We start from the raw sequence: 27,406 nt of genomic DNA on the forward strand, positions 1-27,406 counted from the left end.
ACACACACACACACACTCGTGCACATGCACATGCAGAGACAGAGAGAGACATACAGAGACAGAGAGAGACACACAGAGACACAGAGAGACACACAGATACATCTAGATACACATCCATACATACATACACACAGATACATACACAGATATACAGAAGAATCCAGACACACCCAGATATACATTCAAACACAGATGTATACACATATACAGAGAAACAGAGGCTGACAGACAAAGAGACAGAGACAGAGAGACACAGATACATGCATACACATGCATACACACACACACATATACACATACAGATAAACACACACACACACATCAAGATACACCCAGACATACCCATACACCCTCCTCCCTCCACACACTTGTGTAGACCCACAGATCCACAGGGACAAGAATACTCTTGCCCTGGCTACTGCTCTCCCCCAGCCTGATTCACCACCTTTGGCAGGCCTTACTGATCTTGGCAGTTCAGCTCTTTATTAGCCAATGAGGATGACCAAGGTAGCCTCCATCTTCTTTATTCAACTATCATGGCTTTTTCTTTAGGTTTGGGTCACAAAAATGGCACAGGTTTCCAGCTTCCTAGTGGTATTTCAGGCTATTCACTGGGCGATTGTTTTCCCTGTAGGTTTCTCAGAGGAACATTCTAGATGTAGATACAATAGAGGCTTAGCCTTCTCACCGATCATAGATCGTTTTAGAATGCAGAAGCTGAGAGGTTATGAATACTTGCTGGCCAATATGCTTATTGGTCCAATTCACAAAGAGAAAGTCACAAAAAAAGTGTGCCATGTCCAGACCTTGGTACCCACCAAGTCCTGCAGGACAGGGCACCTTAATCTTGGACCATGGAGCATCAGAAGTGAGGGACAGTGTACCTGAGAGTTAAGCTACCCTGTGTGTATACTTAGTGACAGAGCCCTTACAAATGAACACACCAAGCTTGCAAAAAGAAACCCACATCTATTGGCATCAGATGATCTGTGTGACCCAGGCCCTGAACTGTTCAGAAATGACAAGGCTACTTAGCTATGTGGGATAGGGCTCTCTGAGCCACCAGGACTCTGGGTAGCTTCTGTAGGCAGAGATCACAAATCATGGCCTGTGCTGACGGCCACAGACCTTCCTTCCTATGTCTCTCTCTGACCAGCTCTTCTCCAACTCCCCTAGCTGGAGACATGGGTAATTGGAAGTGAGGATGCCCCAGACAGGAATGTGTGTCCAGGCCAGTAGGCATCAGGGCCACCCTTCTGCATAGCTTTTCTCAGCAGTCACCAAGCACCCATCCTGCCCAGCTTAAGGCAGGAGAGGGCACTGGATCATGAAATCTGTGACTCTGTTATTGAGAAGACACCAGACTGTGCAGAGGGCATGTTTCAAAGTCAAGTGCAATGTGGTGAGTCTCTTTTGCACTGTAAACCTCTGCCATGGCTGCTTTATCTGACGGTACCTGCCACCACTCTGGGGTTGTGGTTATCCTGTGTGTGTGTGTGTGTGTGTGTGTGTGTGTGTGTGTGTGCGCACACACACACACACACACACACACACACACACACACATGAATATGGGGACCAGAGGTTTATGTCAGTCAGTTGACTTCCTCATTTGCTGTCTACTTTATTTGCTGAGGTGGGGGGTTTCTTGCTGAACCCATAGGTCACTGGTTTGGCTGGTCTAGAGCCAGCCTGCCCCAGGAACTCCTTGTTTCTGCCTTTTGAGGACTGGGATTATAGGCTGCCACTCCCGTGAGGCATTTACATAGATGTTGAGGATCTGCACACTGCTCCTCACGCTTGTGCACTGAGCCATCTCCCTAGCCTGTGGCTATCATTTTAGCTGCTCTAGATTGACTTCTCTACTCCTAGATAGCCAGGACCCCCTGTGCATAGAAAAGGAACATTTGCTTGGAGCTGTCTTCCCTCACTATCTGAAGCAGACCTGTGCCAGGTGTTTACTGGCATGGACCAGGGAAGGTATCACAAGCTCTGGGATAGATAGGGGTCCCCTGGCACATAATGGGTTCACAGGAAAATGCTAAATTAATCAGCACCACATCAGAGTTTACTGATCCCTGCAATGAATGTTCCCAGAAGTGTTGGCCTTTTCCTTGGCCAAGATCATAAGCCATTGGGCCAGGAATGACTCTCTTCCTTCAGCTTCTGGCCTCCCTGCTCTGGGTTGGGCACACTCTTCTTCCGGCACACCTATGTTGATTGATTGGTATGGTGTTAAACTTTTGGCTTTTTGTAGGCAACTGTAGGAGGGCGTTGAGCTGTACAAATCTGCCCAGTGCCTAAAATTGAACTACACACATAACACACTCACATGCATGGCTCAGTTGGAATTTCCTTCTACTTTCATCCTGCTTCCAGCTCACATCTGATGCCTATCAGGCTGGACTTCTCCTTCCTACTATGGTGCCTGCCTTGGCTGGCTAGGACCATATATTTGGGCCTTGGATATTTGTGGGTACTTTGTTGTCGTCCTGAATCCCAATGATGCCTTTCTGAGTGTCCTACTGCATTGCTTCTGCATTTGAAGCATAGGGCCTGCTTTTTCTGAGTAGGGTAGAAAGAGACGATGGGTCAAGGGTGTCCTGGAAGGGGCTGGAGGTCTTTAGCCTCCAGACAGTTTCTGTAGTCAGCCATCCTTGCCAGAGCTTACAGTTGTTAAGTGTGTTTAAAGGATCTACCTCAGTGCCAGGAACAGCGGGGAATCTGAAGAGTTGATGAGTTTGCAAAGAAAAGCAGCAGAGAGAATTTGGGTTAATAAACTCAGACTTGTGTCCCAACTACTTGGTTCAAATTTCCCCCTTCTAACATTGACCTTAGGTGAATGATTTTGCTTCTCTAAGCTTGATTGCTCTGTAAACTTCTACAAGGTCTTTCGAGCATCAAATAAGATAATGCACACGGAATGCTTCAGAATCATGCCTGCTGTGTTGTAGGTGACCAATTAATCGTATTCTAAACACACTGCTGCCTCACTTTTACTGCTGTGTGCCAGGCACTGGCAAAGGGGTTTTGTCAGGGTTTGCTCATCCACTCTGTGTGGGAGCCCAGAAAAAGACAGAGGCACAAATTGGTTGTGAGAAACTTACCTGAGGTGGAGAACTGGGGTTGAACACAGGCAGTCTTCTCTGAATTTGCGACTTTAGTGGCCTTGCTACCTGGTCTTGCATAAAGACCAGCCTGCAAGGAGGCTTCACGTAGCCCTCCAAGGCCCAGTTTCCTCACCCTTAAATTTCCTAGGGGAGTTCACTGAGTTTTGTAAAGGAGTTTGAGTGATGCCTGGCCCAGGTTAAACACTCAGTGTCTGGCAGCAGTTTCCATAGCAGCTTCACACAGATGATCACAATTAAAAGTTAAGGCAGGGCAGTGGTGGTGTGTACCTTTAATCCCAGCAACTGGGAGGCAGATGCAGGTGGGTCTCTGAGTTCAAGGCCAGCCCAGTCTACATAGAGAGTTCCAGGACAGCGAGGGCTACATGAAGAAACCCTGTCTTGGAAAACAAAACACTTATATAATAAAGATAACAGATGACCTATACTAATAAAGTAGAAATTTTATTTTATTGTACATGATAATTCTTTATACTTCAGGACACAATGTACTGTTTAATACACATAAAGTCTTTATGTTGATCAGATGGAGTTAACTAGCATACACATCATCTTAAACATTGTCACTCCTGTACTGAGAGGCATTCAATAGCTCATATTTTAGGTATTTGAAACAATTCATTGCTGCTCTCCATAGTTACCACGTTGGACAATAGGTAAATGGTGCAGATGTTTTATGAAAGGGGTCAGAGTGTGGAGCTAAGTGGGAGCTGGGTTCTGAGAGGTAGGAAGACCGGCATTCTATGTGAAGGGTCTCTTACATGAGGGAAAATGGAGAACCAAAGGCTAGTGTTCTAGGAGCAGAGCCTGGATAGAGGTCATGAGGGACCATTGTGTGAATTTTGACCTATGAGCAGGCCCTGAGGGTTGTCATTAGCAATGTGACTGTCATGGATCAGAGCGGTTTTTTTACTCATACGTTTTGGCAGCCTGTCGCCGGAGGGCAGAGCAGGAGCCAACAGCATAATGGAGGTGTTGAGGCACGTGAGGTGGTTGCTGTTTCCCTCCATCTAAATAGGGCTTGGGATTATTCTGAGGACTAGCCCTTGGCCCCTGGGTGCACCCTGAGCTATGGGTTAACTGCCTTTCAGCTGCTGTTTGTGCCATAAATGCCTTTCACACGAGGGGCCTTAAAAATAACCCGGTGGCTAATAGCATTTCTCAAAATAACTGCTTGCGAAGTGTTTTGCTTGGCTGTGTGGCTACTAAAATTACACTCTCTACTGATGGGGATGGTGTTAGTATGTGTATGTATGTATGTTTTAATCCCGTATTTCCAGCATGAGGCCAATTCTTTATCCTCTTTTGTCCTGTGGTCCCTCATCATGGCTCTGTGTCCAGGAATGATGTCTTCTAGGTCACTATACAGTTTCTTCTTCTATCCTGTGACTCTTGGCAAATCGGAGCTGCTCTCTTACCCGGCCTTGCTGTCCTGCCTCAAGGAGCAGAGTTTTGAAGAATCTTGGAGGGCGGGGTGGCCTTATTGTGGTGCTGGCCTGATTCCTTGGTGTGCCAGGTAATAATAGCACACCGTGGGGGGCAGATCTCACTGTGCTATCCAAGGGGGAAACTGGGCCACAGAACAGTGTAGCAGCCCCACTCAAGGTGACCTAGTAACTGGAGGTGTGAACACTTGCATTTTGCTCCAGGAATTCTTTAGGGGGTCTCCTAGGCCAATCCTTTGGGTCATCTAGCAACAGGGTCACTCAAATCCCTAGCTCTCTACTGGCGATAATATCCGAGGGGATGTGGAACCCTAAAAGGAAGCTCACAAAGCTGAGGAGTGGTGTTATTAAGAATTTGGGGTGCAGGGCTGAGGTCACAAGGGTGGCAGCCAGTTTCCTTGTAATCACTTCTTATATCTAGAGAGTCTAGAGAGGTGGGTCTACAGAGAAAGTACTTAATGCAGCTAACATGTTCATGGTGTGGGTGTCTGCTGTGGCCTTGGCTATGTAGTAGGTGCTGGAGTTACAAAGAGGTTCAGGAGAACACCTAACCAAGGAATGTTTACAAGTCATTGTGTCATTTAGACACCTAGCTTAGGATACTGTAAAAGTGATCTGCATTCAGCAGTCACTGTACTTCAGAGTTTTATCTTTTCCCAATGAGTACCATGAGACATGAATCTGCCCCATGATTCCAGGCAGCAGCCATGAGCCATAGCTCTTAGTGGGAGCCTTTAGGTGATTCTATCATCTGTACTATGGTTAGCTCAATGTCTAGTAACTGATTTTAGTCCAGGGCTTCCAACATTCTCTAGACCCCATGTGCTTTTAGCTATATTAACGGTGTGTGTCCATTCTGGGTGTTTAGTTTCTTGTGGAGTGTTCCCTGGATCAAGTATGGTAGCCAGAAGTTACTGCCAAACTGACTTCATATCAGATGATTCTGTTCAAGTCTGAGTGGATATGGGTGTTCTGAGTGGCTGAAGTCTGGTTAGGATGAGCCCTACTACTTGGCAGTTTTCTTACACACAATGTTTTTACCTTATGATGGCTTTACTGAGCCATAACCCTGCTATAAGGAGAGAACGTCTTTGTGTAGCATCCTCATGACAAATGGTTTCTTGGTGTGCAATGATACCCTCAAAATGTTTGCTTTGCCACTGTCTGCTGGCTTTATATAGTTCTGGAGAGTAAAGCCCATCCCTGAGATTTTACTCAGAATGTGAAACCAGGAAACTCCCTGCTCCTGCTCCTCTCAGAAGCTGTATGTGAAGAGCATACTGCTATGATGAAAAGATCCTGGTTTCCACATTCAGTCACTCTGTGACTTTAGGCAAAGTGTTTAACCTCTCTGAACCTTTTCTTCAACTGTTAAATATAATTTGGCATAGCATCAACCTCTTAGAGCAGTTGGGCGGATTAAATGACCCTCATTAACCAGGCACAGGCATAGCTACAGCAGGGCCCTGAAGATAGCTGCCCATTTTGTCTTCATATTAATTGTGAAACCGTAGAAGATGGATTTGAAGCATATGTTGTTGCCTCTCACTAGGGTATTGGCAATTTTATGTTTGAATATCGTCAAGCAGTGGCTGAGTGAGGCACTCAAAATGTTGGGGCCATTTACTGGGCACTGGATGTCCAGTTCTGGGGTGCAGACTGAGGAGGAGGTGAATCAGGTAGGGGTGTATTTTGTGACAGTTTATCATATAATCAGACCTTGGTAATTCACATCTTGTATTAGGCTCATTTGAGAGTTCAGGAATTAAGAGGAATCTTTCTCACAGATGTGCATATACATGTCAGAATATAGAGCTACTCCGTACGAGGGTTCCTAACCAGGAGTAATGGTCACATGACATATTCGGCACAGTGGAGTGGAGTGCTGCTGGCATCCGATGGGTGAGAAACTAGGGATGTTGTCCACTGTCCCATTGTGTTGAGACAGCTGGCACCGTAAAGGACCTCATAGACCAAATGGCAGTAGTGGTGGGATAGACCTTCTACCTAAATCCAAAGGTGGAGAATAGATCTGTAAGGGAAGAGCAGGACTTGCTAGGATGAGGGGTGTCTCTGAGTCAGGACTAGGATGCACAGTTAGAGCTAAATACCTGAGGTTTGGACTCCTTCTCATGTTTCTGGAAGCCCCTGTCCCATTGTGGAAAAAGAAAATCAACTTTCCTTACATTCATGAGGTTTACCTCTAGGTCATTGTCCAGGCCTTTTCTCTCGTGTCTTCCCAAGTTCTACTTGGAGAAGGACAGTTCTTGCTGTTCTGCGCTTGCTGATAGAATGCAGTTTGCAGAACGAGTGGATGAAATAGAAGTTGGCTCTCTGTCTCACTTGGGTTTAACATAAGTAAGATGTCACTCTTCTTCGTAGTTGCTGCCACGGCTGTTGAAGTGATGGATGGTAACCCTGAGAGGTAAGTACTTAGCCCAGTTCTGGGTTGGCAGGGTCCTAGGGGAGAAGCTAGTCATCCATGGTGGGCCAAATAGTCTGTAAGTTGAGAGGGTGGTGAGTAGTCCCTTTTTATAACTGGAGGATAGTTCAAGTGAAGTGTCAGCAAGTGACCCGTGTTCTTGGAATACTAGAGCAGGCAGAAGTCATGGCAACTCTGTTGCTGAACTAGGAGCAGGGTGTCCTCTCTTGCTGGCTTCCAGGCCATAGGGACTGAAAACCAACCTGGTTACAGCACCTTCCAGGACTGGACTTCTGTCTCCATGTGGCCCTTGAGGTTGGAGCTTGCCACTGGAGACAGAACTGGGCAGCCAGCAGCAGCTGGGCCAGAAGGAGAGGGCAGTGCAGGGTGATACTCCCTCTGAGCTCAAGACAGCTCCTGGTGGCCAACAGGATCCTTGCTTTTCCTGCTTGGTCCTCTGCATGCCTTGCTTCCTCAGCAGTCCAGACAATAGGCTACAAAGTGGGCAGGCAGGCAGAACCTAGCAGCTTCTGGGCAGCCCCTCTCCTGCACCTGCTTGACGGTGCAGCCAGTAATATGCTTCCTGTAGGAGCTTATGTCTAAAGCCATTCCTGGAGAGCAGCTAGCTAAAGTCCCAGCCTGGTAGCATTTCTTTCTGTTGACTCAGACTTGCTTTATAGGGGATTTAGACTGAATGCTTCTCAACATTCAGAATCGCACAAGATGGCTGCTTGGAGGATTCATCATGCTACCGGTCATCTTGTGACTATCCATCTGATGTCCCATGTCAGATTGTCATTGACCTTTATGGAGCAGATGTTCAAACATGAGGGAGTGAGTACCTGCAGAAGTCAAGCATTTTAAAGAAAGTATCTGACAGTTCAGGACGACATCATTGGCTTTTAAGTCTAAGTGGGTACCTACGCTGTTAGGAGGCCACACTCAAACACACAGAATCACCTTGTATGTGGTTATTGGGACTCTATAAAACATAGATCTGGGATAGGAATGGAGACCTGAACATTTCTATTTAATCTGCATATACAGCTACTGCTCCAGGGCCACACTTTGAGAATGACCACTTTAAATTACTGCTAATTTTCCAAATGTCTTATACTTCAGGTTTGCTTATTAATTGACAGATTTAAAAAGAAAACATCATAGGATATGTGTTGTGTCTCTTGTACCAGATTGTGATGCCAAATTGACAGCGGTGGCCCCAACAATGAGAGAACTGCACACTTCTCTCACTGAGCTGCTAAGGTTGAAGTGTCTAGCCGTGCACACTTGTAATCTCAGCACTTGTGAGGTGAGCTTAGGGGACCAGGTATTCAAGGCTAGCCTTGGCTATATGATGTGAGTTCCACCTGGGCTACATGAAAGCCTATTTCAAAATGTGAAAAAAAAAAAGAAAAAGAAAAAGGGAAATAAAGAACCCTCAAAAGATAAAACCCCAAATTCTGACCTGATCTAATTGCTTTTACAAGGGCTTTGTGTTGAAGATTTAATACAAAGTGGAAGTGTGGGAGGAGTTCAGTGGAGCAGAACCCTTTGCCAGACAGCGAGATCTCCCTGTATCCATCCCTACCTTTGTCCTCCATGTGCCTTGTCTCTCCAGTTGACCCATGAGACAGAAGTGAATGCTTAATGTTGGGAAGTCAGCCCTTGAATTTTACTACATTTGTCTAATTCTAGCACTGACCTGCCGGGAGGGGAGTCTCCCCGATGCTATCACCAATGTGTTACCTGAGGTTTGAGGCCAGCATCTTTGCTCTCCAGAGGCTTCATTCCAAGAGTCTTACGTCAACCCTAGCTAATGTTTAGCTGGGGGTTTGGGCTTGTCATAGTCTGACAAGACAGTTCCCAAGGCAGAATTTTGTCTTCAGTACTTGGGGACTGGGGAGCCTGGAGAACCTCTGTATGACCTGAGTGAAGTACTGAGTTCTAGCTGGAAGCTGAATGCATTTTTTTATCTGAACAGAGCTGGAGGAAGCTCTCAGGCTTGGCCCGGCACAAAGCTCGGGTTTTCCCATTCTCTCTCCCCATATACCTCGTTGGTTATCTTTGGGAGTGATGGGCAGGAGCAGGCCCCAGTCTGCTATACTGATTTTAATGGCTCACTAATGTGAAACTTCTGGATACAAAGCACTGCGCCTTTAAAATACTCCAGGTCTGTGAACAGATGGAAGAGGGCAAGAGAAGTTACAAACAGTGGACCTTTACGGAGCGTGTTCTCTAAGACGTGGTGTCAAAATGCTTGTGTGAAGAACTTTCTTCAAAATCTAGAAAACTTTGCAAGTCAGGTGGGCTTGGTTCTGTTTTAAAGACAAGAACACTGAGGCCGTGGAATGTGAGAGGGGCACCAAGAGGTTGGACCTGATAGAAGGTTCTATTCTGCTGTCATGGATGGAGTCAAGGAGGTGGAGGGAGTTGAAGGTGAGCTGGGAGGGATGTTGTAGCTCATTCATGCTCATTCCATCTCCTGCAGCCCAGCTTCCTTTAGACCATCCGTCCTGGCCAATTCAGCCTGCCTTATGTCCGCTTTCCAGCATCTGTTTTTATCTGATTTTGACATTTGATGTACTGAATGGCTTATTTTTATTGTTGTATCATTTCTATCTTGGTAGGATTACATCACCCTTGAAAACGATGGCCTCAGCCACCCTCCAGCTCTCTTTGAATACCTTACAGCAGAGGTCAGGGTCAGAGTGGAGCTGATAAACACTCCATCACCTGGACCGTGCTGGGTACATGTTCCGCACTTAACATCCATTACCAAATTTTCCAGTTGGCTGAAGCTCTGAGCTGCTAAGGTTTTAGCATCCAAAATCTGGCATATTGGAAGACCCCTGAATCCTGGGTAACCCAAACCATATGGTCACTGTACCTCATTTGGCAGCCAAGGATGCTAGTGTCCTGGGCATACTGTATTATCTGAATGTCATCTATTATTACTGGAGGAGATCCCAGAGTCTAGTCTTCAGTCCCCAACTCAGTGCTCTTCCATGCCCTCTGAAGTAGAAATGGCTCCATTTCCTCCTGTCTGCCTTTAGATGACAAGGTTTTGGAGGTAGGTGTTGTCTTTCAAGACACCTTTATGTTTCCTAACCCTAACCCTAACCCTAACCCTAACCCTAACCCTAACCCTAACCCTAACCCTAACCCTAACCCTAACCCTCATCCTCTTTGGAGAAATGATTCCATGATGAGGAAAAGTTGGCTCAAAACTTGTAAATGGAATCACGGGGTTTGAACTCATGGCAGAGGTCAGGACCAGGGTAGGACTGATAAATATTCAGTCACTGGATGTTGCCAGGTATATGGCTCATGCTTAAAGTCAGCAGTTGTTCCAGTTGCATCTAAAGTCTGGCATCCTGAGAGACCCCTCAATCTGGAATAAACTTGGATTGGCATCATCTTTCCTCCAGGGGCTTAACTAACAAGGAAGACATGGCTTTTCTTTAATCAACCCAGAGATGTTGGTCCCCAGGCACAAGGGGCAGTTCACAGGCTATCACAGCCAGCCCTTAGAAATAGCAGCACTGAATTCTTGATTTTTCACTGTCCAAAATGGGATGTACAAGGCTATCTTTCAGAATATAGAAAGGGAATATTGAATTATCAATTCATATTTCCCCATCATCCTTTTAAATGGGCATTTCTATGTGCATTGATTATTGTATGTATGTATTTGGGCACAGTACAGCATGTGATGGGTCATATAGAGACTTATGTGATACTCACTATTGAGTGTTCCCTGTCTTTCCAAAATCATGTTGTAATGAGAAAAGAGATGGCTCAGTTGGAGAAAGAAGACATTGCATTCCCTTTTAGAATAATAGAAGTGAGTTTTAGTATGTATTGGTTCATCACATCCCTAGGGTGGTACTTACAGCCTCCAGTGCTCAAATGTCATGCATGTATGCTGTTCAAGGGAGTGTCCTGTGTACCAGAGAGGGAGCTATCTGCAACCATATATTACATGGCTTGTTCTCTCACCTCCCTATCTGGACTTTCATACTTGCTATTGAGTGACAGGGACATGCTAGAGAGGGCAGAAGTTTGCAAGGGGTGAGGGGCTCCTTCACTAGATTCATGAGCATCAATTGTGAACCTATTGTAGATTCTTAGCTCCCCACATCAGCCATCCAGAGACTCTGGGTGTGGCCCGCATCCTTTGACCAGACAACCATTCTTCTGGGTGATTATAATGGGTGCTGTAGATGGAAAATCATTCTGGTAGATACTTGGGGGAGGAGCAGGGTTTCAGTGTTTGTTCTACTTCCTGCTACTTCTGTGGCCTGGGGTAACTTTCTAGGTCCTTGAACATTGATTTTTCTCATCTGACAAATGTTCACTACACCTCTCTACTAACTTTGTTATAAAGCTTAAAACAGAAGCTAACACTGGTATAAAGTCCCTAGTGCCAGGCAGGGCACAGGGGAAGTGCCAGGTGTCTTGGTTGGTTGTATTATTCCTGTAATTTTTGTAGGAATGCCCAGAAATGTCTGTTTTCCCTGTTCTTCCCTTGTGGACTTCTGTGACCTTTCAGGTCTTTTCGCCTAGAAAATAGGAGTAATACCACCCACTGAACAGGATCAAATAGCATGGCATCTTTAAAGCATCCTGTACTTTAAAAATAGCAATCAAATATGAGAAAATATTAGAGCCATTTATGAAATGGTTTCTGCCATGTTTTCTCTAGAAAATACACCTGTGTAGAAATCACTGGGGCTCTGCGAGCTTTTCTGTCCCATGAGTCACAGTCTTCCCTCCCTGTGGCATCTCTGTTCTCACTGACTCTGGTTATCTTAGGCCAGGTCCTAGTCTATCTTGTACTTCCCCAGTAGTCTCATAATAATCCCTTATGAAAGTGTCACATACCATTCAAGAAAAGCCCTTTGGTTTCTAGGATGAGAGAATGGTGATGACATCGCTTTCTGTCCTTTAGCCATTTTGATAATTGCTTAGGCTGTAGTGCCAAGACAGCAAATAAACTGCCTGCTCTCTCTGTCATCCCAGTGCTGTTTTTACAGCATGAATTGTCCCAGTGCGCAGATAATCCTTACTCGTAATTTCACCAGCTTCTTAAGTGAGGAAAATGGGCAAACAGCTTTCTGTTCTCCACATACCACTCCCAGTGTTTCCATAGCAGGGTCCATCTCCCGTAAGAGGTCCAGACTTGCCTGTCCCGGCTGCTGTCAGGTTGCTATCTGGACTTTGAGTCTGGAGGGCCTGTGAGGTGAGAGAGATGCAGAAACAGGGCGGGAAGATGGGGGCAAGAGTGTCACAAACCCTATCTTTTCTTGAGGATGGGAGCACGCGGTTCCCACCTTACACACACCTGCTCCCACAAGCCTGCCTCACACACCCCTGCTTCCACAACACACACCTGCCTTACAACACCTGCCTCCACAACACACCTGCCTTACACACACCTGCCTCCACAACACACCTGCCTTACACACACCTGCCCCCACAACACACACCTGCCCCCACAACACACCTGTCTCCACAACACACACCTGCCCCCACAACACACCTGTCTCCACAACACACAGGGTTTGTCCCTTCACAAACCCTGTGCTGATGAAGTGGGTGCTTCTTCCTATTACACTGCTGATGAACAGGGATGAGGAGAAATGAGTTGAGGTTTGTGGAGACACTTCTATGCATTGCTAGAAAGTTGCTGAGACATTTATTTTCTGGAAGAGTGGAGGGAACAGAGAAAGGAGGGTTGGAGCAGAGAGATTCCTCTTAAACTGTTTTGTTTCCAGGCAATTAAAAAGACATTAAAGCTGAAATGCATGCTGACTGCTGGTGTGAGTCTCCTCTACAGCTCCTTTTAAACCCAAACTGTCTGGGTGGATGTTGATGAGATTCTTAGATATCAGCTGTACCATGGTAGACAGAGTAGGAATGGGAGAGAGAGGAAGGGAGGGGGATACTGGTTTATCATGGTAGACAGAATAGTAAAGGAAGAAGGTGGAAGGAGGGAGAGAAAGACAGACAGACAGGCATACAGACATACACATGATGTAGGAGTAGGTCATACATGTCAAGAGTTGAATTTTGGGGTCGAAGAGACAGAAATTCCTATAATTTAATTTGGAAGCCAATGAAAAGGCAGAGGATTCCGCAATGGGGAGTGGGTCTGTGGAACTCATGGCTCCAAGTTCTTCTTTTTGGTTGACTCCCAGGCCTCAGAAGAAACACATGATATGTAAGAAAGAAGAACTTTGGTGTCTGGGAGGTCTACTCCTGAGAGGGTATGGAAAGAGATTGAGTGGCCCCAGAAGGGCAGGAAGTCTTTCCCTTTGTGTTTTATATAGCACATTCTTGTGGTCAGGTGGCTGAGGAGATTGTGTTCTCCTCCTGAAGAAGGGGTGCTTGTGGAGCTTGGGTTCCACCATGATCTTCGATGACCTCAGCTTGTTGTCCTCTAATCTTACCTTCTCTCATGATTTTCGTTATGAATGTAAGAGGCATCCACTGTGAACTTTAACCTTATATCTCAGCAGTAGTGTCTCAGTCTGGGGAAGATGCTGCAGAGCCTCCTCATGCCTGTGCTCCTGGCTCCCTTGGCCATCTGCTCTTCTTTCCCAGGGAAGGTGGCAGCCTCCCCAAGAGATCTTTTCTCCACTCACCAGAGCCATAAAAAATTAAACTGCGGGGTTATCAAATATTAAATCTGTCTGATGAATGACTACTTGCGGATTCTTATGAATTCTTTGCTTTGATTAAATAAAAGTGAAGAATGGGAACCGTCTAACCAGCAGTTTAGCAAAAGACAACTCAGGGCAGTCCTGCCTGGCCTCAGTTTCTGAGTCCTGTAGAGTCACCAGGTTCACCATTCACTTCTGAGGCTCTTGATACTTGAGTTTTGTACTTTTCTGGAACTACAGTTAAACAAGACAGTCCTCAGACAAATTGCCCCTTAGTGGTTTCTATGGCCCTATCTCACAGTAGCTCCCAACGCCAGTGTTCTCAGCCTTGGGTAACCCACTGGCTTTTATTCTCTAACCTATCCAATAGAAGGAATAATGAGGATGCTACCTCATCCATATGATTAGTGCATGCAAAAGATGCCAAATGACTAGCGTTTGGCAGCCAGAAGCTTCCAAGCAGTTGCAAATGCCATTGTCGACTTAACTTATTTCCAAAGTATTGTGGTTGAGTTGAGCTTCACTTTGGTGTTTCTCTGACCCACTGACAAATGACAAGTGCTTTCATTTGTTTATTAATTCAAGGCTCCTAGGTCCCTTCTTCGGTGGGATGTAGGAGGTAGACGAGGTAACCCTTACACATAAGGAAAATGTGCTCTTATCAAAAGAGCACTGCATATTTGCACACATGCATGTTATAGGTTCATCACATGGGTGTAAGAAGTTGGAAAACTGTGGGAAGCCAGGGTCATCAAGGAAGCCAGGAGAGGAAACCTTCACAGGGTGGGCGGTGGTCTAGAGCCTCTGTAAAGTCTGTAGCAGTCCCAAAAGAACTTAGTCCACACTGTTGTATCTAATCTATCTCCCACATGTATCACCTTAGGGTGTGCTCAGACCTAAAAGATGTCATCGTGAATACCATCTGCTCTCCCCAGACCTGTTTCTGTTGAATTGTTTGTTCCTAGAGAGTGGAATATCTCCTTTATTGCATAAATCACCTCAATCACCTCATAAAGACCACAAGTCTCTCCTGGCTGCCTTGGACTCAGCTGGAGTTACATGGTTCTGCTGGACTTGCTGGAGGTCCTGCATGCAACAGGTTCATACCAGAGGTTTGTTTTTGCCTGCAGGAGCCCTGGTTCATTGTGCCAGACCCTAATCTGTGGATTAGAAATTAGGATAGAATTCCTGAAGCCAGATGAGCGGTGATGTGGTCAGGCCCGTCCTGTCTCTGATCTGGAGCCAGCCCAGGTTCACATCCTGATTTCTCAGTGCCCTCTCATTTATTAGTCAGTGGCTTATTATAATGGGGGACAATGCTAACAGCAAAGGTGACACATGTTGGTGTCCTAGCTGGCAAAGTCAGTGGACCCTTGCAGTTTCTGTGTTAATTTACAGGCCAAAATGCTCATAAGACCACTGTCCTCTTTACCATTGCTTCATCAGCTAATCAATGAGTAAGTGTCTCTGATATCTGAGGTGGCAGGCATTTAAGAAATCTTCAGGCATCTCTGTGGGAAGTCTGAAGAATTCTAAGGCACGGCCACTCCAGTGAAAGGAAGCAAGAGAGAGACAGGTAGACGTGATAGGTTAACCATGTCCTAGCACGGAAGACAAGACCCTGGGGAACAAGTTAGAAAATGGTGTAGACAGCAGCAGCTCAGCAGGAGGGCATGGAGTGGCTTTTGTCAATGGCAAAGACCCAGAACAAAGAGTGACTAGCAGAGGCCCATGGGCCACGAGGCAGCTTGTGGATGGGGGGCAAATTTGATACCTTAACTACCTGTCTTGACTTGGAGTAGTCTTTAGTCTCTGGTTGTCTCAAACAAACCCAGTGGTGTCTGCCTTAGTGATGTGGCAAGGATTTAATGGCACACTATGGGCAGAGGACAGAAAGAATTGCCTGACAGAGATACTACTGTAGTTTATCACTGTTGTCTGTTGGGCTCAGAGAGTCTTTCAGGGAGCTCTTGGGATGTAGGCTGAACCATGTCATGCCTCACTCACTTTGCTAGCTCGTTTTATATCTTACTTGACACAAGTAAGAGTCCCTTTGGAAAAGAGAACCCCAGTTGAGAAAGTGATCCCACCAGATTAGCCTACAGTCTCGCCTGTGGTGTCTTGTCATGATTGATAATTGATGCTGGAGAGTCCAGCTCATGTGTGGTGGCCCCTGGGCTGGTGGTCCTGGGTGCTATAAGAAAACAGGCTATAGACACCATGAGAGAGCAAGCATCCCCACCATGGCCTCTGTGACTGTGATGTAGAACTTTTCTCCCCAGGTTGCTTATCGCGTTTGTTTTTCACGGATATAGACACTCTCAGATACTAAGATTCTGGGTAAGGTAAGGATGAGGCTTTATGAAGAGGAAGAGTGGGTGTTCCCCATCCCTTCCCAAGTGCATTTTATTATGGACCCACTGTTTATCTAGTATTGGGCTGGTCCTTGGTACCAGAAGGCCTTTGCCTGTGTTCGTGCTTGACATCTCTGTGACCATCAGAATGACATAGAAAGGGGCAAATGATCTGTTTCTTTATAAACACTAAGAAGGATGGCCAATGTCTGCTCACATTCCTTTTTGTTTCCTATGACTATCGCATTATTTCCAAAGGTCCTGTGGGCACACTGGGAACCACGCACAGTAAACAGGGGAATGAAATAATTCCTTCACAGTCATAGCAGAAACATTTGTCATTTCTCCCGCTTTGCTTTACTTTTCTCTCCACATTATTACTGCACTGATTTCTCTGTAACGCTGAGATCCCAGAGAACATACAATTTGGTGTTTTGTTGTCTCCATTGACAATCTCTAGTAGCATGTCCACCTGTCACTGGAACTCTGTTTTGAAATGCTAATATATTAGATAGGTTCTCATCCCTTTTCTATATTATTGCTTTGTAGTGGGCTTTTTTTGGGGGGGGGGAGAGGGAGAGGGAGCTGTTATGAGTGTTAATGCACTATCTTTTCCCCAGAGTTATACACATTGCTCCATTTGCATTGCAATCCTGAGTGTATTCAGCATGCATGGAAATGTGCTTTTTAACTCTAAGGAAGATACTCATTGATATTCAACTTTGGCGTTGAGACATGCAATGTGAAACCATCTGACGTAGCAACAAAAAGAGGAAAAGGTACATAGGTGAGATTTAGCACGCACAACTTTGTGATGCTGCCATCTCTTAAACATCCCTGGCTCATAGTAGGAAGGTGGGCAGGTGCATCTGGTTTCCACCTCCATGGAGACTTGGGAGGTTTTGTGGCTAGTCCACGCTCCGTGTCTGTGATTCCAATTGCAAACCATAGGATCAATTACTTAAGGATCCCTCTACTCCCATGACTCACCCAGGCTGTTTGCTTGCAGCATTCCTGGGGCACAGATGATGGTTCGGATGGGCTTGGACACAGTCTGTTCCCTTTTCCTCTCGGTCAGGATCAGAGTGTTCATTTGCTAGGCTTTCCTTCTCCATGGGGTTGACTACAGCCTGGACCTGCTGGCAATTGGTACACATACCTCATGGCTGTATGAAACTATACGCAGAGCAATTAAGGAAAGACAGACTTCTCACTAATCCTGATTTGCCAAGTGAGACTTGCATCTTAAAATACAAACAGTTACTACTTGGATGAATAGAGGAACTCTTGTTATGCTAAGCTTTAAGTTCAGAGAACATATTGTCCTGAGAGGACATAAAGGCAGGAAGTAGAAAAGACTTTTTAAAAATGTCATAAGGATTCATGGTTCCAGGGCATTTGCTATATGAAGGAACATACTTAGCTGGGTGATTCTGTATAATAGTGTCCAGCAACCATGAACCTTGGATAATGGGCCCAAATTTGTACATTGTTGTTCACAGCTCATAAACAACATGCTTGGGACCACCTGACACATAGCAACAGGAACTGAGGGATGGTTCATTTCCCCAAAATAGCATTTTCTTGCCAGGGATGTGTCTGGCTTTGCTGGGTGAAACAACTTAGTTGTAGTGTTTCACATAGAATGGATATCTGTCAGGGGATTGGTAAATATATCTCACTCTTATGACCAGGGTCTTTAAGAGGAACGTGGGAATCTTACCTGCCTAGGCCACAAGTGACCAAGGGTCATTCTCCCATTCCTTGCTTACAACAGACATCATTCTTCTCTCCTTTTGACTGAGCCCTACGTTTTTTTTTGTTTTGTTTTGTTTTTGTTTTTTTAAAATACGGAATGCTTCACAAATTTGTATGTCATCCTTGTGCAGGGGCCATGCTAATCTTCGCTGTATCATTCCAATTTTAGTGTATGTGCTGCTGAAGGGAGCACCCTATATTCTTTTTAACACACTGCTTTATCAGTCATCATCATACACCAGAGCCCATTTGCTTGCCACTGTAGGCACTGAATATATTACTTTGGCTATGTATCATGGGGTGGGGTGGGAGAACAGGTCACCTTCTAGAAGATTCTTTGGCAAACACAAGCATGATAAACTGCCTTTCCTACATGCTTGTTCAAAGAGCTGGGTACCACCAAAGTAAGGTTCATGTGTCTAAAGATCACATGTTCTTTCAGCTTGCAGCCAGCAGAGTATCCACTGGGTCATGGGATGGTGATGTCATCTGTCCTTCACAGAAAGCCTGTTATGTTTGATTGAGTGTTTTCTATAGTACCATTTATGGGATCTTCGATGTTGGAATGATCTCTGTAGCACAGGTCATAGAGGCTTAGCTAAGACATTATGTAGGGATTGAGAATGGTCTGTGATGGGTTGTAGATGTCAAGGCCAGACATGTTGGCCTGCGGGACACAGGCCATACAGCACAAGGCTCTTCCTGAGACACTAAAGGATCTACTACCTTTGATCTCCCGTGAGTTTCTAGAGGGTGGGACTGTGGATAGTTGATTTTATATCTTTGGCTATTTCTACCTCGAGTACTCTAATAGCCAAGAAATGCTCGAAAAGGTATCAATGGCCCATGGGTCAGCAGAAGATTCATTCATTGAGCTTCAGGCACTAGCGCAACAGCTAATGATATCATTAGTCCACTGGAGATGGTTTCTTCCCCACAAAGGGTCCAGTCTTTATAACCTTACAGGTATCCCAGAACAGCAGACATGATTACCTCTACCCAGCTTCTCATCTGGATTTAGAGTTGACCCGGTCCTGAGTAATGGAGTGTCTGTGTAGAAGGCCCTTGTCTGGGCAGCAAGAGAAGGAAACATGAAGAGCAGAGACTCCCATACTGGGCTAAGGTCACAGGACAAAGGCCAGCACTAGCAGGAAGGAATGGGGCTTACAAAGTGGGGATTGGTTGCATTCAGGCCGGCAAGGAGGATCAGGAGGCTGAACAGGCATGGCTCCCTGTCCCCTTTCTAAGTCTATCTTTGTTTTCTGGCTTACAATGCATTGCCGTTGGGAGTAGCCTTTTGACATGTGCTAATTATACATTGTCCTTTGGTTCATTTGAGAGTTCTAATAATTAGAATTTCTAATTCCAGCCTTTTGAGCGACTCCCAGCAGTCTCATCCTGTGAGGGTAGCACTAAGTTCATTTGCTTTCTTGTCCAGAGCAGGATGCCTGTTTCCTGGCAGAGAGGGAAGCTCCAGGTTCAGGAATGGAAGTAGAAGTTTCTCCTTGAAGCCCCAAACAGGTATGCCAGGAGACCTTGCTCTCAGTGTTTTGTATTTTGTTAAAGAGGAAGCTTCTCAACTACAAAGCAGAATAATCTTAGAATAGAAAGATCCCTAGCCCTAGCCTGCCAAAGGCTTGCTGTGGCCCCTGAGCAAGTGACATTTTGGACCTCAGTTTCCTGGCCAAATGCTGGGGTCATCAGATATGTGATTGCCAAGAGCTGTTTCAATTTGGAGATTATTTCAACCCACCAAATGTTCAAGTGGTATGTTCTGGGTCATTGTGTTGTGCCTCTGCCAATTCTCGCTACATGACTTCCTTTTCAAATTATTTGGTAACAGTATATTAAATATCTTTGTTCTAGGTCAAGGTAAGATTCACAGGTTCATTTTTCCCCTATCCAACAACATTATTTTGCTTAGCTTCCCTCAGCCTTAGCTTCTTCATCTGCAAAATGGGCATTGGCACTCCTGGGCAGTTGTGCTGGTGAATACCCCATGTAAAACATACAATGCTAAGCTTACCTAGTGATGACCCTCTGAAGAGCACTGTAGACATCCCCGGTGCCATCAGAAGGGCTCAGTGCAGTGTCATCACTCCCTCGCTTTGGCCCCAGTGCTGCATTATCTCTCAGAGTGTAGTAGTTTGGCAGCCAGGTCTGTGGTGGACTCACGAGGACCAACTCCACCTTCATCTTCATCTGAAGGCTTATCCTGCTTGCTGGGGACACTGCCAGATGTGGTGTCAGCCCTAAGAAGCTGCTAGACACCCCACCCTTCCTTCTTGTCTGCTTGTAATGGCAGAGGTTGCTTGGCTGTTCCACGACTCTGACATTTCTGTGAGCCTGTTTACACATGTGCTTCGGGGACATGACCAGGCAGTAGGGAGCATGGGTAGGAACTGATGCTACTAGACCTCAGAAACAGTCATGATGCAACAATGACCTATCAGTGTCCCACTCTCTGCTTCAGGGTGTCTTCCATCCTGCTTTAGGTGTCACAGCTGTCCCTTGATGAATTGTCAAAGCTTCAGAACTTGAAGTGTAGAAGGTTGGCAACAGGACGAACCTTGTAGAGGTCATTTGGTCCAGATGCTTCGGCTAATTGGTGAGGTAATGATGGCCAAGATGACAGTTGTTTTGAGGACCACCAACTGTGTGAATCCACCAGCTCTCCTGACTGGGGTACAGTGACCTTTGTCCTCTACCTCCCCCTGGACCCTCTTTTCCCTGAAATCGCCTCAGAGAGTCACATACACAAATTAGGGTACAACCTTTGAAAGAGAGAAAGGGAGAAGTTAAAACTTGATGAGACTTGCACCCACCCTATGTGAGTTTGCCAGGACCACCTTAACAAATGCAACCAATGTTCATGGTAGTGGTCTTAAACATAGACTTTCGTGGCTATGCAATCATGGAGGCTGGAAGTGTAAGATCCAGGTCCAGGCAGAGTTGGTATCTTGTGAGGTCTCTCTCTTTGGCTTTTAGGTGGCTGTCCTCTCTGTCTTCACCTAGTCTTTCCCCTATGTGTGGCTTCTTAGAATGATACTGGTTGTGTAGGATTAAGACACACCCAATAGCTTCCTTTGAATTAATCATTTTTAAAGGCCCTGCCTTCAAACATAGACCTATCCTGGGGTCTGGGGGGAGGAGGGGGGAAACACATCAGAGCCCATTATTCACTCTCACACTGCTGGATATGGTGCTCATGTTCTTGCTTCCCCTATAGACAGTGGCAATTGTAACCCTATCTATCCACTTATGAATTCTCAGTGAGTGATCAGGAGATACTGTGAGACCCTAGCATAAAATGAAAGTTACAGGTTTATTACAGAGGGGGGATGAAAGACTTCTTGTAAAGCCCACCCCCCTGCTTCTACTGGAAAGTCATCCCTATGACTGTACCAAGGACCAGTACTGCTGAGGTCAGGGAGGAGACACAGCCTGTTGAGCCAAGACCAAGAAGAGAGCTGGCAGTCCTTCTAGTGAGTATAGCTGATTAAGATAATTATGTTAGCTGGCCCTCAAAGACACATATTTATAGCCACAGTGATACATTATTAGGGAGGTAATTTAGATCAGGGATATGGAAATCTTATTTTTAGACCCAAAGGGGAGCCCAGCAGGCAGGTGACTGGAGGTCTCCAGTGGCTTTCTTATTCTTTTTGTTGAACCAGAGTCTCTCAAGGTTGAAAAGAATTTGAAAGGTCACGGGTTACATCATCTCGTCCCCAATGCCCCACTGAGGGATCATTCAGCTCTCCTTTCTACTCTGATATCATATCTTAGAAGTCAGGTTCTACTGGAAAGCAAAGCACTATCCCTGTCTAGACCCCTGGCATTGTGCTGGATACCCCTCAGCAAGAGAGAGGACAGATATAACCACTTGAAACTCTTCTGACCTTGATACCAGGGCCACTGGTCCCCATGGCCTTTACAGTCAAGCCAGGGGTCCGGTTTAGGAGGGAATCACAGGAGCTCCTGGCCTCCTGTGTTTTTATAGATAGATGTCCCATTCTGGGTCTTACAAGTTCCCTAGTGTTTGTTCTACTGACAGCTGTTGCTCCATGTGGAGGTGGAACTTGGTTGTTTGAAGTCAGCAGTGTTCTTTGAGAGCCCTTTTGGGGAAACAGATTTCATCTGAAAGGAAATGAACCAAACAGTCACCTAGTGGGGAAAGAGGGTGGTGTGAAAAAAAAAAAAAAAAAAGAGAAAGAAACGACGGTTGGGTACTTATAGACGGGCGTTCCCTTCCTTTCTTTCCCCTGCGAGCAGCAGCACTTTGCTTACCTACTGACCCCAGTCAGGTCACAGCAAGGCAAGGATATATGCTAGACATTCTGGCATGTACTTCTCTGGGAAATGGCTTTGCTTTGAGGACCTTGCCCTGCTCAGCGCAAGAGTGAGGGATTTCTACACAGAGCCCATGTTGATCATGAGGTGCATCCTGTGCAAAGATGAATCCCATAGGTAACAGTGGACACAGCATCTATGGCATTGTGAACAGGAGTGCTTGTGGACCGTTGTGAGAGCCTGAGCAAGTCTTCAACACTGTGGTTCCCCAGGTTCTACTCTCCTCCCCTGCTGTCCTAAGGGGGAACCTGGATAAGGCCCATGGCCAACTGGAGATTCTAGAGTCATTCACCAGTTCAGAGTGAACCACTGGGAAGCTAACTTTGTCTGCATACTTGTGTCTGTTGCAGAGTCAAACAACAGTAGAAACAGAGATAAGGTAGGTATCAGATGTGGCGGGATTGGAGCCTAGAACGTGTTGCCTAGGAGACATTCTAGGACCATCAGCTAGCCATCTAGTTAAGTGTTAACTAAAGTCTCCTATTTTATCCTAAAGGCAAGAGAACAGAACTGTGAGTATGAGCAAATGTGTGTGTGAGTATGTACGGTATCAGCATGTGTGGTGTATGTGTATTTTTATGTGTAGGATTTGTAATTGTCTGTGGGTAAAGGGGGCACACACAGTATGTTTGGAGAGTGTATGTATGGAGCTTATATGTGTGTAGCATGCACGTGTTGGGGGCACAGAAGAAGGTTGTTTAGTATGTGTGTGGTGTGCAGGATGTGGTATATGCCTACAGCCAAGCCAGGGGTGTGCCCCTGGGCAGGAAAGCCCTCTTGCCACCTCAGCCAACACGGTGGGTTTCCTGCTTCTTGTCTGCTGGCATAGCCATATATAGATTATTTTAAGAAACAAAGTAGGAGAATCCAAGTTTGGGGACAAAACAAGTGTCTAGAAATCATGTCTCTTGGGAAGTAGCTTTTGGTGGCAATTCCAGAGAGACTTGGTCACTTCAAATAAGACGAGAGCTTCCCAAATTAGAGCCCAGTGAGGTGGCAGATCCAGTGGACAGGCTTTTGAACACGAATAAATGCCTCATTCAGTATGATCAGGATTAGTGTAGAGAGGTTTCTTTCGACTTTCTGGCCCCGCTTGCAGCTAAAATAAGACTTGGGAACTAGTATTTCTTTTCTGTTCACAGAGGCCCCTGTGAGAGCTGGCAAAGTTCTGAGGAGATTCATGCTGCAGCCTCAAGTGGCACAGACCCTCTTCCTCAGTAATTTGGTGCTTGGGACACGGTGGGAGCCTTAGATGTACATTCCCGGGTGCTACCTCTTCTGGGACCTGTGTTTCTTTCCATTGAAGCTTCATCATGGGTGACATTGCCACGCCTTTCCTTTGATGCACCCCTCAAACAACCTCGGTGCCTCAGTTCTGGCATCACCTCCCCAGTTTGTTCAATCAGAATCGTTGCTCAATCCCGAGTAGCATGGGAGCAGATCCTAGGTCTCTTTGTCTTCAGAGGGACCTGGTGTGGCATGGTGTGAGCTATCCGCAGCCATCCGTGGGGCGAACATGAACACATTTCCATTGCTGTGGCCCTCACCGCATTGTCTACTTTATCTGCTTTTCTTTCCTGCTCCTCTCTAACTGGAGGCCAGTGAAGATCTGCCTGTCCCCCGGTTTGCCTTCCTCCAGAAGATGCTCAGAGAGCTGGGAGCCAGGTGCCAGGAGTGCGAGGAACACCCAAACCCTGCCTTTGTGCTTAGCATGGCTGGCGAGCCAACAGACTTTTGGCAGCATCCTTGGATCTATGACATTAGCTGATTAAAATTAAAAACGAATGCTGTGCTATTCCTTGCCATAGATACAGACACTAAAGAGCCCTTAGCTACTTCCTGGCTTCTGTGGCCAATTTCTGGCATCAAATCCATTGTCAATTGTCATTCTTCCCCCGCCCCCATCATCAGGAAAATGCATTAATGAATTAAAATTCTTTCCTGAGTCAGAGTGGCTTGGGCATCTGGGTTCTAAATGACCTGAACTCTAGTCACCAGAGCCATTCAGTTTGGGAAAGGGCCATGGCTGCCCAAGCCTTCCTAGTTGCTGAGGCAGCAAAATGCTGGGGTTTCAGTTTAGCCTATGTCTGTTCTTGAGAGTGGTGTGTCCAAACCCCACTGCCTTCTGAAGGCCTTTGCGCCCCTCCCTTTCCAGGCAGATTCACACAGCCCTGGGACTTTCCCACAACCTCTACTAAACTCATCCTGGTCCCTAGGGCGTCCCCTCTGTCAACTTTCATAGTCAATACTCTGTTAAAAGGGACACAGGTATGATGCTGTCAATACTAGGCTGCCTTTTCCTAGAGTAGCCAGGGGAGCCACCCAAGTGGGAATCAGTTCCCACTTCTCACAGGAACTCATAGGGAAGGCTTCCTTTTTTCCAAGTTTCTGTAGGAGGCTTCTCATTTCCATGGATTGGAAGACACGAATAGCCCAGGTTCTTCAGTTGCCTCTGGAGACATCTGAAGTTGCTAACCTGATGATGTGCAGCAATGGCAGTGATGGTGGGGGTGTGGGGGAGGGGATGGTCCTTATTTTGCCTTGGAAGACATCAGGTGTGAGGCACACAGGGCTGACATGTCCTACAGCTAGGAACAGAGTGAGTGCTTGCAAGTCATATTCTTTGGTTCTGAGAAATTTAGGGTGAAGGGGTAGGGAGGGGAGGGGCTTATGAAGGAGTTGGCAATGATCCTGCTCAGTGCTGTGCTGTAGTGTAATTTTGGCATTGGTGTCCTTCCTGAATGAACAGAGCAAGAGAAACTATGTGCAGAGACTTAGGCAGGCGAAGTCTCCTTAGAAATAAGATCACAGAGAATGCATATCAGTTTCTGCTGACTGCCCTTCACTCATTTCTGTGAGGAGGGTACCCTGTGGGATGGCTGGCTACTGTAGAGGCTGTTGCTAGACCTGTGCAGTACAGCACCGTGGATGAGGGGCTTACACCGCATAACTGATTTTCTTACAGTTGATAGTTCCACAGTCTGGAAATCCAAGACAAAGGAGTCAGTGTCAGCAGAGGGGGTTCGTTCTGAGGATTGTGAGGGAGTACTCGCTGCAGGTCTCTCTCGTAGATCTGTGGATGGACAGCATCTTCTTGTAGGATTCTGTGTCCTGACTCCTCTTTCTGTAAGGATACCAGTGATGTTGGATTAGAGCCCACCCTACCAACCTCATTCTGACTTAGTGACATCTCTATGATCTCTGCATACAGCCACACTCTGCAATATGGTATGTATATTGGGGGGAGGACTTTCTCATGAATTTTTGGCACTGATGTAACAGCACAGAGGGCATAAGCTTTTTGTCAGCTGTTACCTAGGATTAGGAGTCAGGCAGTCTCACTGCAGAGGCTCCCATCCACGCTCTTACAGGGTTAAAAGAGGAGGGGATGCCAAAGCAGACCTTCTCAAATTACAGGACCTATTCTGGTGTTCAGATGGTTAAACAAATGTGCTCTTTGAAGGAAGAAAAACAAAAACTGAGGCACAATATTCTAAAGGATATCCTTTGATATCCCTTAGAGGATAATTGCCATTTCCAGTCAGGCTGACAATGTGCTTTGTGTCAATCTTGGAGGCCCAGGTTGAAGACCGATATCAGCAGAACACATTACACTTGGTGGTCTGAACCATGTATTCTCCAGTCCATCAGCATAGCTCTGTGGCTTCATTTCTATCCTGAGCGGGGCTTATTTCAAGGTCAGTGAGGCTCCTGTTGTTGTAGAACTTGGCCAGGGCCCTTCTGTGTCTCTTTGCCACTGAGAACAGCTTTTCAGAAGCTTCTGGGCTTCCCTTACACTCTTATTTCTGACTACTGATACATGACAAGTTGCCCTGACCTTGCCAGGAAACAACAAAGACCATGGAGAGGCCTCAGTACTTGGCGCTGACTTTCCCTCCAGGCAAATGAAAGCTCTGGTGCAGAAGATGACCTTTATGGACCTGAGCAGTTCTAGATATCTGCATAGGTATCTCTGCAGCAGCAGAGTCCCGTTCCTGGGTTGTAAGGATGAGGGTTAAAGTCAAACTAGATGCCCATGCCTGGAACCCTGCCGAATTATCTCCTAGTGACTGACCCCTCACACACACACACACACACACACACACACACACACACACACACACACACACACATCAGGAGAAACTAATTGTGTTCTACCTCACATGCACTGAGCTCTGCTCAGCCAACCTGACCCTGACTGTAGATGGTGGCTTTGGAGACAGACTTTCCATCATACACATGTCCAGTCGGTAGGGAGGAACTGGAATTGATATGAAGGCTGGCCAAGGCAATGATAAGGCCACAAACCGTGAATACAGATGAAAGCTGCACACATTGAGTAGAGGCCTCTGGGAAGCATCTGGAGGGGATGGTGCTTTTAAGTGGATGGATATATCAGGCCATGAGCTCTGCTGGTGGTGGTGTACGTCAAATGCCCTGGCTTTGTAACATGGTGCCTTGCCCTGTCTGGACTAGAAGTCCCCTTGATAGGTCTTTGTTTTTCCACATGGAACCACAATGCATATTCACTTAGACTCAAGTATGGTGTAAGGATCTTGCTTTGTCAACGTTCAGTAGAATCCTTTACGCCCTTGGGAAATGCGTGTTCAAGTGGTCTGCGGTAGAGTCCAAGAAGCTGTAGTCTTGATCCAGGGTCTTAGGGCTTGAACCTCACATACTCTTCCGTCTGCATCCCACCTTCTCTCCCTGCTTTTATCCTGTTCCATATTTCAACAGCACAACTCAGCTGGTTTCTGGTGAAGCCCCCCCAGCCCAAGAGTTGGCTGCTCTGGGATCATAGCTCCTTTTCCATGGAGAGTTGAGTGCCTGAATTAACTCCCTTGGAGCAGTGAACCACTCTGAGTGCTAACCTAGTTTGTATTTTTAGAGTGTGCTCCATCAATTACTTAACTTGCAGAGCGACTCCTCTGTGCTCACTGGGGAAGCACTGCCAGAGAACGTTCTTCCTCAGGCTTCTGTAAGGTGTCTCTCTCCTGGTCCTATCTCTTGGGAAGCAGGTCAGATGGAGTCCTCTCTCCATGGCATTGTGTTCTCCGTGTTGAAGATGGATTTACCTTCCTGCCCCTGACCCCGTTTTGTGCATTTGAAAGAAACTGGGGCCCAGGATGCTATGGGGCAGGTCTGGGTGGTTAGTATGGCACTGCTATGAATCAAGTTTCCTAAGGCCTGTACCTCCCTCCTGAGTCGGGGGGAGTCAGTGAAGTTGAGACTCTCCTCCAACCACATAGGATTCTCCACTGTTGGGCAAGATGTTGCTCTGA

At 46.3% G+C, this 27,406-nt stretch overlaps 1 protein-coding gene and 1 non-coding gene across 36 annotated transcripts in view; one reads left to right on the plus strand and one right to left on the minus strand.

The window, feature by feature from the left end:
* The window catches only part of Kcnma1 (potassium calcium-activated channel subfamily M alpha 1), a 706,053-nt gene that overhangs the window by 115,484 nt on the left and 563,163 nt on the right, over window positions 1–27,406 (plus strand). The gene's annotated exons all lie outside the window — the stretch shown is intronic.
* On the minus strand, window positions 17,858–17,964 carry LOC120097301 (U6 spliceosomal RNA). Its single transcript, XR_005494511.1, has one exon. It is a non-coding gene; the product is annotated as a U6 spliceosomal RNA (small nuclear RNA).

Source organism: Rattus norvegicus, chromosome 15 (assembly GCF_036323735.1).
Source record: "Rattus norvegicus strain BN/NHsdMcwi chromosome 15, GRCr8, whole genome shotgun sequence".
Taxonomy (NCBI): domain Eukaryota; kingdom Metazoa; phylum Chordata; class Mammalia; order Rodentia; family Muridae; genus Rattus; species Rattus norvegicus.